Here is a 16,760-nt window from a genome sequence, read left to right as displayed (position 1 = left end):
GAGATATCAAACAAATGAATTAAGGTGGGGCCATGAAATTAATGTAACCTGAACTCACCATTTAGCTACTTTTGGTGGCAGGCTGTAATAATTGCTCCCTAAAATGAGGGATTTTGGTTATCTGGAACAAGGAAGAGAGACTGCCACGCCCTTAGTACCTGTAATGGAAATTCTCTAAATTCCCAGTGAAGCAACCATATGTGTTTGAGGTCTTTTACTTAATCATCTATTAGTTGAACAGACAAAAAATGTTTCACTTCTGAAGCCCTGTTGCTACTGGCTGCCAGGTGCATGGTTGGGAGGTTGTGGGGCTACTTAAATCGATTTTGTATAATTGCTTTTGTATAACCAGCTTTGTGGTAGAAGGTACAAAAAGTCCTCTGATTATCAGTGCTTAAGTGCAACACAGAAAGGAAGTGACTGGCTGTTGGTATACCATCTGGTGTGATTGCTTGTTCTGCACTCATGTCATGACAGCTGATTTCATAGAATCATAGAATCTCAGAGTTGGAAGGGACCCCAAGGGTCATCTATTCCAACCCCCTGCAATGCAGAAATCTCAGCTAAAGCATCCATGACAGATGGCCATCCAACCTCTGCTTCAAAACCTCCAAGGAGGGAGAGTCCACCACCTCTCCTGGGAGTCTATTCCACTGTTGAACAGCTCTTACTGTCAGAAAGTTTTTCTGAATGTTTAGTTGGAATCTCCTTTCTTGTAACTTGAAACCATTGGTTCGAGTCCTACCCTCCAGATTTTGTGCTTCTTATTACTTGAGTGCAACCATCTTATTTGACTACCTCTATAAGGTCTCCTGTGATACTTAAGGCATAATGGGGTTGCAATATTAAAGCTTAAGTGAATGTATATCCCATGTAAAGCATAACTAGTGATACTTTGAAAGAAGGAAAAATTAATAATATTGCTCCATTGCTGATACCCACCATGTAAACAGAAGGTATTCCACTTATCTGATGAAACAAATACAATAATTCGTTCCGGTGTACTGCAACCAAACATGTTAAGTGACATATGCCTTGGATTGTTCTTCATTGGACACATGCTTCTCATAGAGGTGCTGCCATGTCAGTAGACACTTTTTAGCTAATTTTTAATGAGAGGGGACAGTTTTAGCATCTGTGCTTTGAGCGGTTTGCAGTTGGTCCTGGGATGTTCAGCTACTGCCTCAGTCCTCCTGCCACATCATTCTTGGCTAGGCCATACGTCAGGAAAATTCCTGACATGTCCTGGTTTTTGGGTGCAAAAAATGGTGTTGGGGGAATTGTGCCAAAATAGCAAAGTGTCTGGGAAAACACAGGTGTATGGCAACACAAAACAGCTTAAAGAGCTTAAAAGCACTATTTTGGGGTGAGGTTTCCCCACAAAAGCTCAACAATTTTTGGGGTCTTCCTAAAAAAAGCTGTACAACTTTGTGGGGTGTCAGGAATTTTTACTTTTTGAAATATGGCAACCCTATTTTTGGCTCAGCTGTATGATTCAGAACATTTCCCTTTCCTTTTCAGTCTTGTTCTATAGGTCACTCATAAGCCACTGATCCTCTAGTCCCATGTCTAATTTTTAAGTGACTGGTTTTTTAGCTCTTTATTTGAGTGAGTCACATCTGATGGTATATTTTATAATGATCAATGTGTCTTCTGCTCTGGGGTGGCCATATCTTGAAACACAAGTTGAAACATATTATTAAAGCAGTTGAGAGTTTGTTCCCATATATTTTTTCCCATCGTGGGTGTGTACACCTGTGTAAACCTTCAGTATGGAAGTTCTGCACACATGCCCATGTTTGAAAGCTGCAGTGTATACCAGCTCCTACACAAGTAGAGTGGCAAAATAAATACCTTCTGTATGAGAATGTGCATGCATTTTCCTACACCCATGTAGGAAAAAATGTTACATATGAAATAGCCTTAGGTCCTTTTTGAGACTACTGTGATATTAAAAAAAAAAATTCCTCATTTTTTCCTTTTAAAATATTTGCTCTCCTGCTCTGTTACTCACTATATGTCACTTTGCTTTTTTCACTTTTATGTAATTGTTATGAGATCTGCAAAATTACTTTATTATTCTAGTGAGTTTCCGGATATGAATCACCCTAGAGGCATTTTTGCTTGTTTGTTTTTGTATGACCTATCTTTGCTTCTAGCAACTAATGACTGACGCTCACTCCCTTATCTGGGGTGACTAGTGGTTCTGCATGGACACCTGAATTGTAAACGAATCTGCCCTACATATGGGTTGCTTCTGGTCTCTCTCTGGCCTTAAAGAGTTAATAGAACTCCCATATGTAGTCAGTGATCAAGGATAATGGGAGTTGTAGCCCAGCAACATATGAAAGGCACCAGGTTGGGGAAACCTGGTGTAAACTATGGTTTGTTGAAACATTCCAATATCAACAAACTGTAGTTTAAACTAACCACGGTTTGTCACTTTTTGGATGTAATACCCCAACTGGAATTTGTTTAAAACAGGAATTGGATGCTTTTAATCTTGCAGTTTGTCAGAGGAGGGGAAGCAAGGTTGGTATGTATGGGCCTCAGGTTTGAGCACATTCCTTTAAATGTTGCTAAACTATGGTTCGGTGTTGATATCCAAACTGGGTTGGTGACAGAGGGAGACAGATCAACAGCCTTTTCTGTAATAGCCTCAGGATTTTAAAACATTTTTTGGAATGATTTCAGAACAAGAAAAGTTGTTGAAATCTTGGGAGAATTACCCTTTTCTTGGGGAAACTAGCCTCCTGGCATCCACAAGAACTCTGTATAGTGGTACCTCAGGTTACAGACGCTTCAGGTTACAGACTCTGCTAACCCAGAAATAGTACCTCGGGTTAAGAACTTTGCTTCAAGATGAGAACAGAAATCGCGCGGCGGCAGCAGGAGGCCCCATTAGTTAAAGTGGTACCTCAGGTTAAGAACAGTTTCAGGTTAAGAATGGACCTCCAGAACGAATTAAGTTCTTAACCTGAGGTACCACTGTACCTGCTTCAGTGGATGATAAAATATTTCTGATTCTCTGTTGCTGTACGTGTGTTTCTGTGTTGTCATGTGTTGTGAATAAATTTCTCAGCTGAAAATTTGGAATACTCATATACATACTTTCTAGCTGTCTGCAGTTGTGATGAGGGACTATTTCAGATATTAAGAGAAAGCCCGTGTCATGTGGCAGGGAATATTCTGTGAGCTCAAATTTATTCTTGGTTGTTCTGTGTCAGCGTGTCCGATTATCCGAAATGCTGTACATTTCTTGAGTGAGTCTTCTATGGGCTGGACTTCTGTTTTTATAAAACTAAGTGATTTTGATCTCTTCTATATAGATTGGAAGTACTGGGGAATCTCATCTGGTCAGTGCTTGTGGACTGTCCAGCTCTAATGGATAAAATTCTAGGGCTTCTCTATTGGAACTCATGAATTTATCAGACAGTTTTCTATTAGGTTTCTATTAGGTTTCCCTTAGAGTCTAACTAGATACATTACTGGCGACATGATTCCAGCATGTCCGAGGCATTAGTGGTGACATGATGCCAGCGTGTCGCGGACACTAATAGATTTGAACTTGCTTCTGTTTAGACATCACTGGGAAACCATTTTCTGCACATGAGCCACAAAAACCTTTTCACATGTAGATTCCTTTTTTAAAAATAAATAAATTTGTGTGTATACTCCTGTTTGAAATAAAAAGGTTTAATTATGTAGAAGAAGATGGGACACATTCTATTTTATACTAGTACGTATATACAGCAGCAGTTGCTAAGGTATGCTCACTTAAAAAGGACAGTGTACCTTTAGGTTTTGCACGCACGCGCACGCGCGCGCGCGCGCGCGCACACACACACACACACACTAAATGGAGAAAATTAGCAAACTAGATTATTCCTGCTTCTGTATGCTTCTGTACTGCTCATACAGCACCACGAACTTTGCCACAAACCCTGAGTGTACTTACATAATCTGAGCATTGGCTACAAGATTAATATCTTCCTATGTTGATTTGAATAGCTGTAAGATTTTGCTACATTTTTTTGAGAGGCAGGCAGACACCAGAAAAGAACAGCTGTACTTCCTCTCCTCACATTTCCGTGCTTCATTTGAAGTGGGTCAGAAATGTGGTCTGCTGATGTTGGGGGGGGAACCCCTCCCACTGCATTAAATGAGTCAAAGAAGCATGGGGGGGGGGAGTGCAAGCCACTGTTGCTTTCTTTCATGAACTTTTGTATCTCAAAAATTCTAATTTCGGAGCTGAAGCCTTGTGGGGCTATAGCCTAGTGGTTTTGTGTGCATAAGATCCCAGCTGGGAGAGCTAAACGGAGGAAACTGCCTAATACAGTGGTACCTCAGGTTAAGTACTTAATTCGTACTTAACCTGAAACTGTTCTTAACCTGAAGCACCACTTTAGCTAATGGGGCCTGCTGCTGCTGCCGCGCTGCCTGAGCCCGATTTCTGTTCTCATCCTGAAGCAAAGTTCTTAACCTGAAGCACTATTTCTGGGTTAGTGGAGTCTGTAACCTGAAGCGTATGTAACCTGAAGCATATGTAACCTGAGGTACCACTGTACACCCCCCCTCAAAAAAACCACAAACCTGGTATGAGGGGGGCATGGACTGTTTTCCCTGCTTCATGTAAAGTTGTGGTTGTATTACTAATTGTTACTCCATTCTCACCATGAACAGAACTCTGAACTCTTAAAAAATCAGTCTTTTAAATCTCCTGTGTGTTTTTTTGTAAAGTGTTTGGGACCCTCAATAAGATTTTCTAGAAGTGCAAAGTTTTATCTTTTAAAAAGGCATAGTGACCTTCTTAGTGTAGCAAATTTACATTACAACTATATTTGTAAAGTGTGCTATTTTGCTCATTTTCCTTTAATAGAATAATATCTATTAACTGTATGATATATTTTTTTTGTCTGTAGCAATATGCTGATGATATATGTATGTTTTCTGATGTCTTAGTAGTTAGACTGGAATGATGATAGAAAGACCTGGGGTAAAAATTCTCCTGTTAAAATGGTGACTATTTGAGTACCAATTTGATATGAATATGACCCAAATTCAGCCTATTGGGGGCTAAGAAAGAAAGAAAACTGTGAAATACCTTTGCACCCTTTGTTAGCAGAAGTTAGTGCTCTGCCCCATGCTGAAGCAAAGGGGTGATCTGGGACACTGCCTCTGTTTCAAACAGTCATAAAAGATATTCCAGGTGATGACTGGGCATAAATCATTGTGTTCCTTGTAGATCACTGCTTTTGTTTTAGATTTTTCTTTAAAACATTAATGAGCATTTCAGGTCAGAAGGAGGAGGAAAAAAGTCTCTGCATTTTGATCGCATTTTGTAAAAATGTTATTGCTTATGCATGTGCTGCATTGGCTTGCATTTGTATTACAGGAGTATCTTTTTTTTGTACATTGGTATTAACAATGCAAACACTCTGAAATGCTAATAGCACTAGTAAGCTTTTAATTCCATGGAATTTATTGCTTGCTGTATTTCCATGAATTTATAACGCTTTGATTCTTAAGAGCCCCATTTAATCAATTTTGCCTGGCACGGAACATAATAAACAACTTGCGGGTGCTAAAGTGCCACATGGGGGAGGACGGCTAACAAGAAAGTTAAATGCTTCTGCCACTAGCAGTTTCTCTGCTGTATTTTTCATGAGCTGCTGCTACCAATAATGTACTTTACTAGCTTTACAGTAGTGGTTGGACACAATGACAAACTAAACAGCATTCCGGCACTGTAAACACCCAAAGCAGCACCACTTTGTGCAGCTGCAGCTTTTATGTCATCCCCTTACTTTTTAATAATAATCTCTCTCCACACTCGCTTCTCTGTATGATCTACCGGAAGGAATAGCTACTGGTGAAGCAAAAACAAAACCAAATAATAAAAAAGCAATAACAGATTCCCTTTTAAAGTGCAGCTGTTGTTTGTTTGTGCTGCTTGACCATAAAAGTACAAAAGATAGTAATAATAGGGAGGAGGAAGGGAGAAACCAGATTACCGTGTGCTATAAAGCAGAAAATACCATTTGATTTTCCAAACTGAATCAACTTTGTATAATTGTCCTTTTAATTATCCCTAGCGGCCCATGAAATTTGCAAAACAGAACATTTAAGGGCTTGATTTAGTTATATGGTGCACTTTGGTAATGGTCTTAGTAAATATTGTTTAGTACGAAAGCCAAGCTGAAATTTCTCAGTCTTATAGTGTCACTGAAAGTTCATAGCAACCGGTGGGTCTCAACCTGATTCATGGTGGGTCGCAACTGGAGCACTACCACCATGCAGATATTTGGTAAAAGATTAAGAAAGGGGTCCCCATATGCATGCTTGGGTTAAAAAGTAGATACTGAGTCCGAAAAAGGTTGAAGATACCTGGCCATAGAGGACTCAGTTGTCAGGGAGCTAGAACTTTATTTTCTCTCTTAAACTAAGAACAGAACAGCAACAGGAAACTCCTGACTCCACCCAGATATAACTTAAATACAGTGCCATCTAGTGACTAAGCTATATGATGACACTGTCCATACATCTTCTAAAGCTGGTTCTACAAGACTGGAGCTAACTCAATGATGAAAATGCAGAGCTTGCAAGTGAAGATGTCTCTTCCAGGTTTTCAGGGATGAATTTGCTCCCCCACCCCATCTGTCCAGTGAATAAGTGATTTGTAGTATTTCCAAGATAGATTCAGATTGCAGAAATAAAATGTTTTGTGAGTAGTTTTCTCAGTTTCTGGGTATTTGGAAGAAAAATATGCTATATCTCTGCAAGCTAATAAATCACTTTAGTATGTGGTTTGGATGTTAATTACAACATGAGGTTGCAAGAAAACTGTATTTCCAATAAAACTCTTCCAAGCTTAAATCAGGAGCTCACTGGAAGTCCAAAATGTCCATTACATGAAAAACTGAAACCAAACATATAAAGTATACACTGCAGTTTTGAAGCCACTCTTCTCTGTCCATGTGAAAATAAACTTGAATTCTCACCTCAGAAGCAAATAAGAGAAGGTGAAATTTGCTGAAAGATAGTTTTACTCCTTTCTAAAATTGGAAACACAAAGTGGAAGGTTAATAAGAAGAAAACCCTCTGAAGCTAGTGGTTAGGCTAACATTTAGCCTCCCAACTGAGGAGGGATGAAGGAGCTGAGCCAAAACAATCACAAAGAAACCAATCAGATCACTGTAGGCATTCTTGTTTTCAAAGTTGGTAGGAAATGGTTTTCTAAGAAAAATTGAATTGATGTTCTTTCTTTCCCTTTAGGAGCCAGTTTTCTGATCTCCAGTTAAGATGATAAACCTAACTGGACTCTAATTTCTGGTCTACAACTCAACAGTATTTTTATATATGTTGTCAGTTTCTATTTCTGCTGCACAACTGCATAGCAGTAGTGATGGCAATTATTTAAAATATCACACACACCCCTGATTCATCCCTCACCTTTTTCAGATCTTCTTTTTGGAGAGAGAGAAAAGTTTATATTTGTGGATGGACTTGCCTCCTTGTATGTTTTTGTAGCTCTCTGTACATTTAGTGTGGTAGTTAGCATTAATTGTGATATGTAGCTATAACGAGTGGAGTATACCACAGAGTGTTTTACAGTGGTGCCTCGCAAGACGAAATTAATCCGTTCCGCGAGTCTCTTCGTCTTGCGGTTTTTTCATCTTGCGAAGCACGGCTATTAGTGGCTTAGCAGCTATTAGCGGCTATTAACGGCTTAGCGGCTTTAAGAAAAAGGAAACAAACTTGCAAGAACTCGCAAGACGTTTCGTCTTGCGAAGCAAGCCCATAGGGAAATTCGTCTTGCGGAACGACTCAAAAAACGGAAAACTCTTTCGTCTAGCGAGTTTTACGTCTTGCGAGGCATTCGTCTTGCGGGGCATTCGTCTTGCGGGGCACCACTGTATTCCATTTCTGTTTGAAGTGGAAGTAAGTTATCCAGTTGGTCACAGGCTGTGATTTGCCATTGCAGCAATCAGTTACCCCGACACCTCATAGAAAAAGGAAATCTTTCCTAGCAAGGATTGTATTAATCTGATGCTTGAATGCATGCAAAAGTATATGTAAACAGATATTGTCTTTGAATTTTGCAATGTTCAAGACACTTTAAGCACTGTTCTGCAAATAAATTAAAACAGATGTGGTAGTAACACCTTTTACATAAAATGACCAGTGGAGCTTAATAGGCCAAATCGCTTCAGCATTGAGCACATGTTGATGGGTGCATATGCACACATGTCCATGTGTATGCATACACAACATTGTGCTGTTACCAATTTTAGATATTATACAGAGATTGAAAAGTCTATTAAGGATGGAAGGGTAGATAGTGGCCACAATATCACAGGAGATATTCCCAAAGAGCAGTAAGTCTTAAGTCATTATGTCCTGTGTAAGCTGGTTCAGCACAGTAGGAGCCTGTGGGACTTAATACCTTTCAGAGCAGAATTTATGTGTTGCAAGTTGACCCAGCACTGCCGATACAGATGCTGGTATACAACGTTGCATCAGTCTAATTAATATTATCTTACACACTTATTGCCTGGGTTGTAATCTAGACAAAGTTGAAATCAATGAAACTTACAAATGCTTAACCTTGGCTGAATCATGCCCACAGTTCTTGCATGTGTTGTCCCCTGGCATAAAGTTGGTATGCCTGCCTCAGAGCTAATATTGCTTGTGATAAAACCCACTAAGATAGATGCTGCAGTGAAGGGCAACCTACTTCTTCCAATTGTTTATCCTACAAGCATATTTATACAAACACAGCCGTGATGTTCTGTTTGTGATAAATATTTTTTGTCCAGTTAACTGTTTAGGGAAATATTATTGCAGAATAAGAGGCAGTTGCTGTGGAAAAACCTAGTATATGCTAAATATTAATTTCATGGGAATAGGGCATTTTTTGTGTATCATATCACATCAGGTTTTGTAAATATGCTTATAAGCAACATAAACCAAGGTTAGCTGTTTTTGGATTTGTTTTAAATGCACTTTATTTGCCCTTATAAAGTCTTATGTGATTGTGTTCTCATAACAAACTGAACATTTTCTTCTTTTGGAAAAAAAGTAGGACTGAGATGAACATGAAACACAGTACTAAGTTCATTTTCATAAATGCTTATTGGGTGGTGTGGGAATGACTTCTTCTGGCCGGCTAAACGAGGTGGGGTAGCTGATGGGTCTCAAATCCTTAATTAGTTAGGGACTTGAATGTGAAGACTGGCTCTGGCAGTGGATGAGACCTATAGTGGATTCAGTGGTCAAGAACACGGTTTCTGCACATTCTGTAGAGGGAAGTGAGGGGCAGATGAGGTTTGTCAGCCTGGGAAGGTAGCCCATCTAGGATAAGGAAGCTCTGATCCGAAACCTCCTCTGGCTTGCAACTATACTCATTCATGAGAAAGGCTTCTGGAGTAAACCCCGAAGAAAGATGCGTACAGGCAATCCCTGTTTGTGTGCGTTCAAAGAATGTGCACGGTCAAAGAATGTGCAATCATGCACCAGTGGGCCTTTTTCAGACCCAGAAGAGGGTGTAATGGGGCAGCATGGACTTATGCACACTCTGTCAGCATGCACTATGACCTGGAACGCAACACCAAAGCAAATTGGGGCTTGCCTGTAGTCATTGCCTTGCAGGACATATTTGGGTGCCTTTTACTCCTCCTCCTGGCAACTCCTGCATCCAGGCTACTGCCAAACGTATTGTTCTGCTTTCCTTTGGACCACACCAGCAAGGTCGAGACGAGGGTCTTGTCATCTGGGCAGCCCAGGACCTCCATACACACTGCCCAGACTTGCACCCCGGGATGCTAACACTGCAGTTTGACTTCACACCCGTAGGGGTACTCATGAGATAGACGGGTTCCAGCAGCAACAATTGGGTGGTGAATAAAGTTGCCATTTCTGTCTGTGCTTTGAAGTGTTTTCTTACAAGCAGAAATTCAACAAGTTCAATTTCCCCTAAAATAGATGTGTACTGATGGGGAAACTCCTTTGACACAGGTAATAACAGCCCTAACTTCAAATAATTAACAGTGCTTTCACTTGTGTCCCTTCACTTGTGTTCACTTCTACCTAATTTTAAATTGCCTGCTGGACTTTAAGGCTCTTTATGATGGAGTTCATGGTATCAGATGTCTTGGGTCACACTTCTCGAGAAGTGTTTTCTTTTATACACTTTAGTTAAGTGAGACCTATGATACTGAGTCAAATTGATTTCTAAATAAAAATTACCTCAAGCTCCCTGTCTCCATGTTCAGCACTCCATCTTTCTTATAAGGAGGCTTATAAGTGCATTAAAGCAGTAAAAAATGTTAGAACAATTGTTAAAATACAGTAAAACCAACAGCCATCAAAGCATATTGAAAGCCGGAAGTAGTAGGGCCACACTATTATGAAGTACAAGCTGCCTGTTCATAAGCTGTATCTCTCTGGTTGGGGTGGGGTGGGGAGTATTGCACTGTTTATGAAAGAGAAGCGCCATGGTGGAACTTGAGCTGGCAACCAATTCTATGGGCTTGGAGCCATTGCTGTAAAGGCTGTTCTCTTCTCCACTTCATTCCTCAGTTCTTTGATGGAGGGAACGTCAAGCATTGGCTGTCCAGGTGATTTTAGCCCATGTAGGGTAGGACTCTCAAAATGTGCAAAGCTCAGAATACAAGTTGTTTAACAAGCCGACCACAGCATTTTGAACTTAAGAGCTGCTTGTCATTGAGCTGTTGGTAGAAATAATGCTCATGTTTGGGAGACAGTGAAGTCCAAATGTCATATTGGACTTGTACTAAATTAGGGGACTGTGCTTTTTAAAGAAAGAACAATAATTACTTGGAAGGCCTGTTGGAACAAAGATTAAGACAAAGCAATTTGCCTGCTATAACAGAAGACCAAAGTACAATATTAGAAATGCACAGTTGAATCTTGAATCCTTATGCATGCTGCAGAAAAATTCTTTTTATGATCTGGGTAGAGAGATTTGTTGTTTGCCATATTTTAGTGTGCTGTATCTCAGCTTGCCTGTTTATTAGAATCTATCTCTCTTCCCAGTTATGGGCTATGCAAACGTAAAAGTTTACATGTAAGCCTATTCCTTTCGGAATGTCTTGTCCTAGCAGTGGCATTGGCTGTTTAATCCAGAGCAGGTTCCAGCTTGTTCTGTCCTGTAATATGAAGGGCAGGCTGAGGGGTGGTGATGGCAAAATGATGCTTTTACTTTCCCTCCACTTTTCACTTTCTGTTTTGAATGCAGTATTTTTTATGTGAACCCACATCTGGGATCATACATTAAACTTGTGCAGCTGGACAACATAACTGCAAATTCTATTACAGTTCATGTGATGAATGCAACTTGTATATGCTTGCTGCTGTTTTTGAACATTTCTGTCCTGCCTTTTGGTCTACACCCTTGCGCAAATTAATTGAAACAATGTAGTTTATTGTACAAAACTCACATTTTAATGGATATGACCTCTGCTTTTTTTAAGCAGCATTTGAACATGGTTTCGCATGGAGTCTACTAGTTTCAGACAGTCACTGTTGATTTTCAGATCCCTGTACCACACTTGAATCAGCGCCTGAATGATCTTCTCCATAGTTGTACAGTCTACAGCATGGAGGTGACTTTTGCATATAGCCCACACTTCTCAATGGGATTTACGTCCGGGGGATTCCCTGGCCAATCAAGTACAGTGGTACCTCAGGTTAAGTACTTAATTCGTTCCGGAGGTCTGTTCTTAACCTGAAACTGTTCTTAACTTGAAGCACCACTTTAGCTAATGGGGCCTCCTGCTGCCGCCGCGCCGCCGGAGCACAATTTCTGTTCTCGTCCTGAAGCAAAGTTCTTAACCTGAAGCACTATTTCTGGGTTAGCGGAGTCTGTAACCTGAAGCGTATGTAACCTGAAGCGTATGTAACCTGAGGTACCACTGTACCTGTATTTGCTGCTCTGTCATGAATTTCTTCACCACTTTTGATGTGTGACAGGGAGCTAGGTCCTGCTGCAGTATCCCAGTACCGTCAGGATACCTCTTTTCCAGCTCTGGAATAACTCTCTTTCGTAGAACCTCAGTATATTGTGGCGAGCGCATCATTCCTTCTATCGGCTGCAGGCTTCTGACACCATAATGATCAACTGACTTTTCGTGTTTGTTTTGAGTACAGGATTACGAGTAAGATAGAAAACATGCTTTGCTTCCATTAATTTGCACAAGGGTGCACAAGGAACCTCCTGATTACTTTTGACTTTTTGCACTCAGTTCTTCACCTCTGTCTTCTACATGCTAGATGAAGGTTTAATAATCTTTAATTGTGAAACCATCGATCCATGGTGGAGGAAAGTTTCAAATTATATTGACGTTGTTTTAGGGAAAATATTGTACGTTTAGGCCAGGTATTTCTCTTTGCTTGGGGCACTCAACTCTGAGAGAGGGCTGTAACAAATAGCGGTATGTAGATTGCAGGAGCAGTCACGGTAATCAAGTGGTTAATGATGGCAGCACAGAAAGCCAAAACTCTATATGTTCTTGTATAAGGCAGTTAACTGATCTGGAAGAGGAGAAAAGAACTGGCCTTTTTAAGAGACAAAAAGGAACTTGTGATACTATCTGGAATACATTTCTAGAAAATGTTGTGATTATCTTAGGGAATTTCTGCCAGTCTTCTTAATTAAGCCTTTTCTCTTTTTATCCTACATTTCCACTTTTTCTTCCTTCCTACTATTTATTCACTAAAAGCATGTGTCCTATGCTACTAAAAGTACAGTCACGGAGTGTGCATTTACTAAATATAGCATCCAAACAAGACAGTTGTTTAGGAGAGGGAAGGAGAGCGGGATGGGTTTGTTGTGACTGATATTACTTAACTTTTCTGTTAACTTGCAACTCGGCAAAGATCAAATGTGGAGAACCAAACTTCTCAACTCTACTATGGAAGTTTACTTCTATTTGTCACACTCTGCCGTAGACTAATAATTATTTTCATTTACAGATGGGGAACCTGAGTCACAATGCGTGACTCAATGCAAGGCCAAATGAGTTTTTCAGAGGAAACTCACACAGAATAGGGAAGACATCAGCTCTTAAGAGTTCATTCAAAAGTACCCAGCAAAATAAACTGGATAAAAGTTAGTTTATCTGCCAAAGAAACATGAAGGACTAAGTCAACCCTGATGGGATCTGAGGTTCCAGCCAATCAAGGTATTTAAAACCTGATGCCTACTCCTAAGCCTTCCCCTGAAGCTTTCCTTGCTGCATAAGATATGAAGGAAATCTCCAGTCCTGCAAACTGATATTAAATTGGATACTCTTTCACCCTTCCTTGATAAGGTACAGCAGCGAAAGATGCAGGGAAATTGAAAGCGGCTGTGAAGAAGAAAAAATCCATGTATTTGAATCTACCATAAAAATGGTTAAGATAGGAAGGAGGATTTTCAACCCTGGTAGCAATAGTTTCATTGACGTGTTGCTGAAAATATAACTCTTTATTTCATATCCCTGCATACTTTTTCTTGTGAATAAAAATTGTTGATGGATGTATTTGCTTGTTCCACTTGCTTACAAATACCATTTCTATTCAGATACGTAGATTTTCACAACATGGCTGCTGTGGTGTGTAGCATGGCACATCACATAGTTCTTTCCCCATTGCCCTATGGAATACTTGCATGTTGGAATGGAAACACTTTGCACAATGAGAGATAACTTCGTTATGGACTTTTTCTTCAATAGAGTTCTGGAGCAGGATGACAGAAAAAACCACCTCATGCAAGTCATTTCAAGGGACATTCATTTGATATGGGTAACAGATACCTGAGAATAAACTACTTGTGTGGGACACTCTCAAATCACAAACATGTTCACAGCAGCCGAAAGAAAACAGCACTCAAAGGGATAGTTTCTTTATAATGCTTAGATCTTAAAAGCACAACAATCTTTCATATCTTCATGCTAAAAAAAACCCTGACTTCTGGAGTGAATGACGCTCTGTGATAGGTTTGTTCTTACCCTATTCATGTCCCTAAAACTAGAAGTTTGCTTGTACAATTCTGTGCTGATATGTGTTTATTTTCTTTAGCCTGTTTGCTGCTAACCATGGCTATGTTCACCCAGACAGTTGCTTAAAGGTTTAGTAAGGTAGTGAACACGTTTCTGTTCTAAGATAGGGAGGTACAGCTAAGAGGGAATGGAACTTTTGCAGCTGTTCCTGAACTTTGTTTCTGAGATGCTTCTAGTGTTGCTGTCAGTGTGTTCTGGTGTTTACCTTGACACAATTGGTGTGAAAGGGCTTTGAACACACTTAGAAAAGTTGGAAATTTATCTCAGCATAGAGATACAGTGATAGCAAACGATCAGCTGCTGATTTCTCCCTGCCATACATCTAAAGGCTCTGTCCTTTAAAACAAATGGCATCATGTTAGGCAGATTTTCAGTCTAGCTAGGGAACTCAGGCTGGTGAAGAGTAAGGCTTGAGACAGTGTGGAGAATTTTAACCTGATGATCCAAGGTTGTTTGAATTTTTTTGATACAGCAAGACAAAAAGAATCCATTCTGTGATTCTCTTCGTCTAGCGGTTTTTTCGTCTTGCGAAGCAAGCCCATTGAAGGATTAGCGGATTAGCGCTATTAGCGGCTTTTAGCGGCTTATCTGCTTATCGGATCAGCTGATAAGCGGCTTAGCGGCTTAGAAAAAGGGGGGGGGAACCAGCAGGAACTCGCAAGACATTCTCGTCTTGCGAAGCAAGCCCATAGGAAATTCGTTTTGCGAAGCACCTCCAAAACGGAAAACTCTTTTGTCTAGCGAGTTTTCCGTCTTGCGAGGCACCACTGTACAAAGATTCATGCAATGGGTGGCACATCTGTGTTATAAGGGGACATTATTTCAATGCACTGCAGTCGAGTTTGCTATGGAGAATCCTTTACACTGGTGAAAACAGTAGAGTGGGTGATGAATATTGCTTCTCACAAAACCCCATAAGGCAGTATTTTATTGCTGTTTTTTCTTTAAATAATACAAAAGTAGGGAACCTGAGATGACAAAGAGATGTAGAATAAGTGGCCATCATGTTCAAACCACTTGGCTCTTCTTAGTTTGTATCCTAGATTCTCTACCCTAAGTGATTGGTGAATCTCTCACCATAGCTGGGGACTTAGTGTGGATAATAAGAGTCCCATGATATTGGGGAATAAGGATATTTATTGTTCTTCCATTGATGGACCTTGTTCTCCATAGTTGTGTGGAACTGGTAGATTGTTGAACATGTTGTGTATGCCACTAGGCAATTAATAGCTGTGACTAATCAGGTGAAAGGCCATTTTAGCAAACTATATTTCATATTTTAGTATGAAATACAGTATTACCTTTTCATCTTTTTCTAATATTGCTTTCCAATTCATTTAAAACACTTACCTTTCTTGATGCTGTGAGATGGTCAGACAGCAGACTGAAATAAATCAATAACAAATGGTGAGCAAAGAGATCTGCTCATGTGAAATATATTTTTTAAAGGAATTAAGTTAACATATGGTCAGCTGAGTGGTGCAGTTGGTTAATTGATTAATTAGATTTTCACAGCTAGAGCCCAAGCTTCAAAAATGGTTCGAGTAATGAGGGTAAAAGGTTTTGGTTTCTTCTGTGTGCCAAGTGGAGCTTTGTCCTCTTCACAAAACAAAAAAGAACAGCATTGAACTAAGAACTTTTTAATATATATATATAAAAAATTAGACATTCTCCATTATTGGCAGAGTATTGGAGAACAGTTTGTGCACTGGCTAGCTGCTTTGAGTCCACTACTTTTTTGACACACTTACCAAGGAAATAAGTTGCATGTGTTAAACCTGTGGATTGTAAATTCAGTTCTGTTTCCCTTTTTTATATAGTGTTCTGGCTTTAAAATATGATGACGTTTTCTCCAACTTAAGCTTTGACATTGACTCAGTTAATATGTTACTAGACAATGCATTTGAGAAGGGGGCTGATGGGAGAAGAGGGAAGGAACCACCTGGCTTGTCAGAGTCCCCTGAAACATGTTTTGGGGAAGGAATTAACGTGATATAAGTTATGCGTTGTGCCCTAGGGCAGAGGTTCATGGTTTCTTTACTTGAAATGCTCACTCTGGAAATGACCCTTTTAATGGCCTTTTTGCCATAGTTGATGCTGTGATAGTGAAACCACTTGAGTGGCCTGTGGTGGAAAAAGATACTGGAAGCTAGAATTCCCACTTTAGTAATTCAGTCATTAATTTTTTATGCAAAAGCAGCACTATTTCTACCAGGCCCATACGCTTAATACATGTCTGCACAGTTCTTGAGCTTTATGTTTTTGCTTTTCTCTTACAGAGCCCCTTCTATATTGTGTGGACGCATTATGGCTTATGCTGCCCTTGTATCGTTCTAGTGTTCTAAGAGATACTACTCAGAACATCATATCTACTATTCTACAAATTATAATTAATTATTATGTGGAAAAGCTACTTGAAACAGAACCTACCTGGCAGATTTCATAAAATATAGGGTGCCTAATGCAGATTAGTGCCTTCATCTGGAGAATTTCCACCCCCCTGCCACAGATTCTTAGGAGGGGCACAGAACTTAGCAAAGTGTATATAAGTGGGGAGCCCTTATACACATTACAACTGCTGCCTGAGGACTATTCCATGCTGTCTCTGTGTGGCAGTTGTAATATGTAACTGAGTCACGCACCTCATGATCCAGTGGGTGGGATACCTATTTCCGCCTGTTATGAAACCGTGTATTT

General features: G+C 40.0%; 1 protein-coding gene across 15 annotated transcripts in view; it reads left to right on the top strand.

Moving 5' to 3' along the window:
* FOXP1 (forkhead box P1) overlaps nucleotides 1-16,760 on the top strand; it is a 569,345-nt gene that overhangs the window by 260,554 nt on the left and 292,031 nt on the right. The window lies entirely within an intron of this gene.

The sequence above is a fragment of the Podarcis bocagei genome (genome assembly GCF_964188305.1).
Source record: "Podarcis bocagei genome assembly, chromosome: 2".
NCBI classification, from domain to species: Eukaryota; Metazoa; Chordata; class Lepidosauria; order Squamata; family Lacertidae; genus Podarcis; species Podarcis bocagei.
The sequence above is the reverse complement of the archived record's forward strand: the minus strand, read 5'-3'. Positions and strand labels throughout refer to the sequence as shown.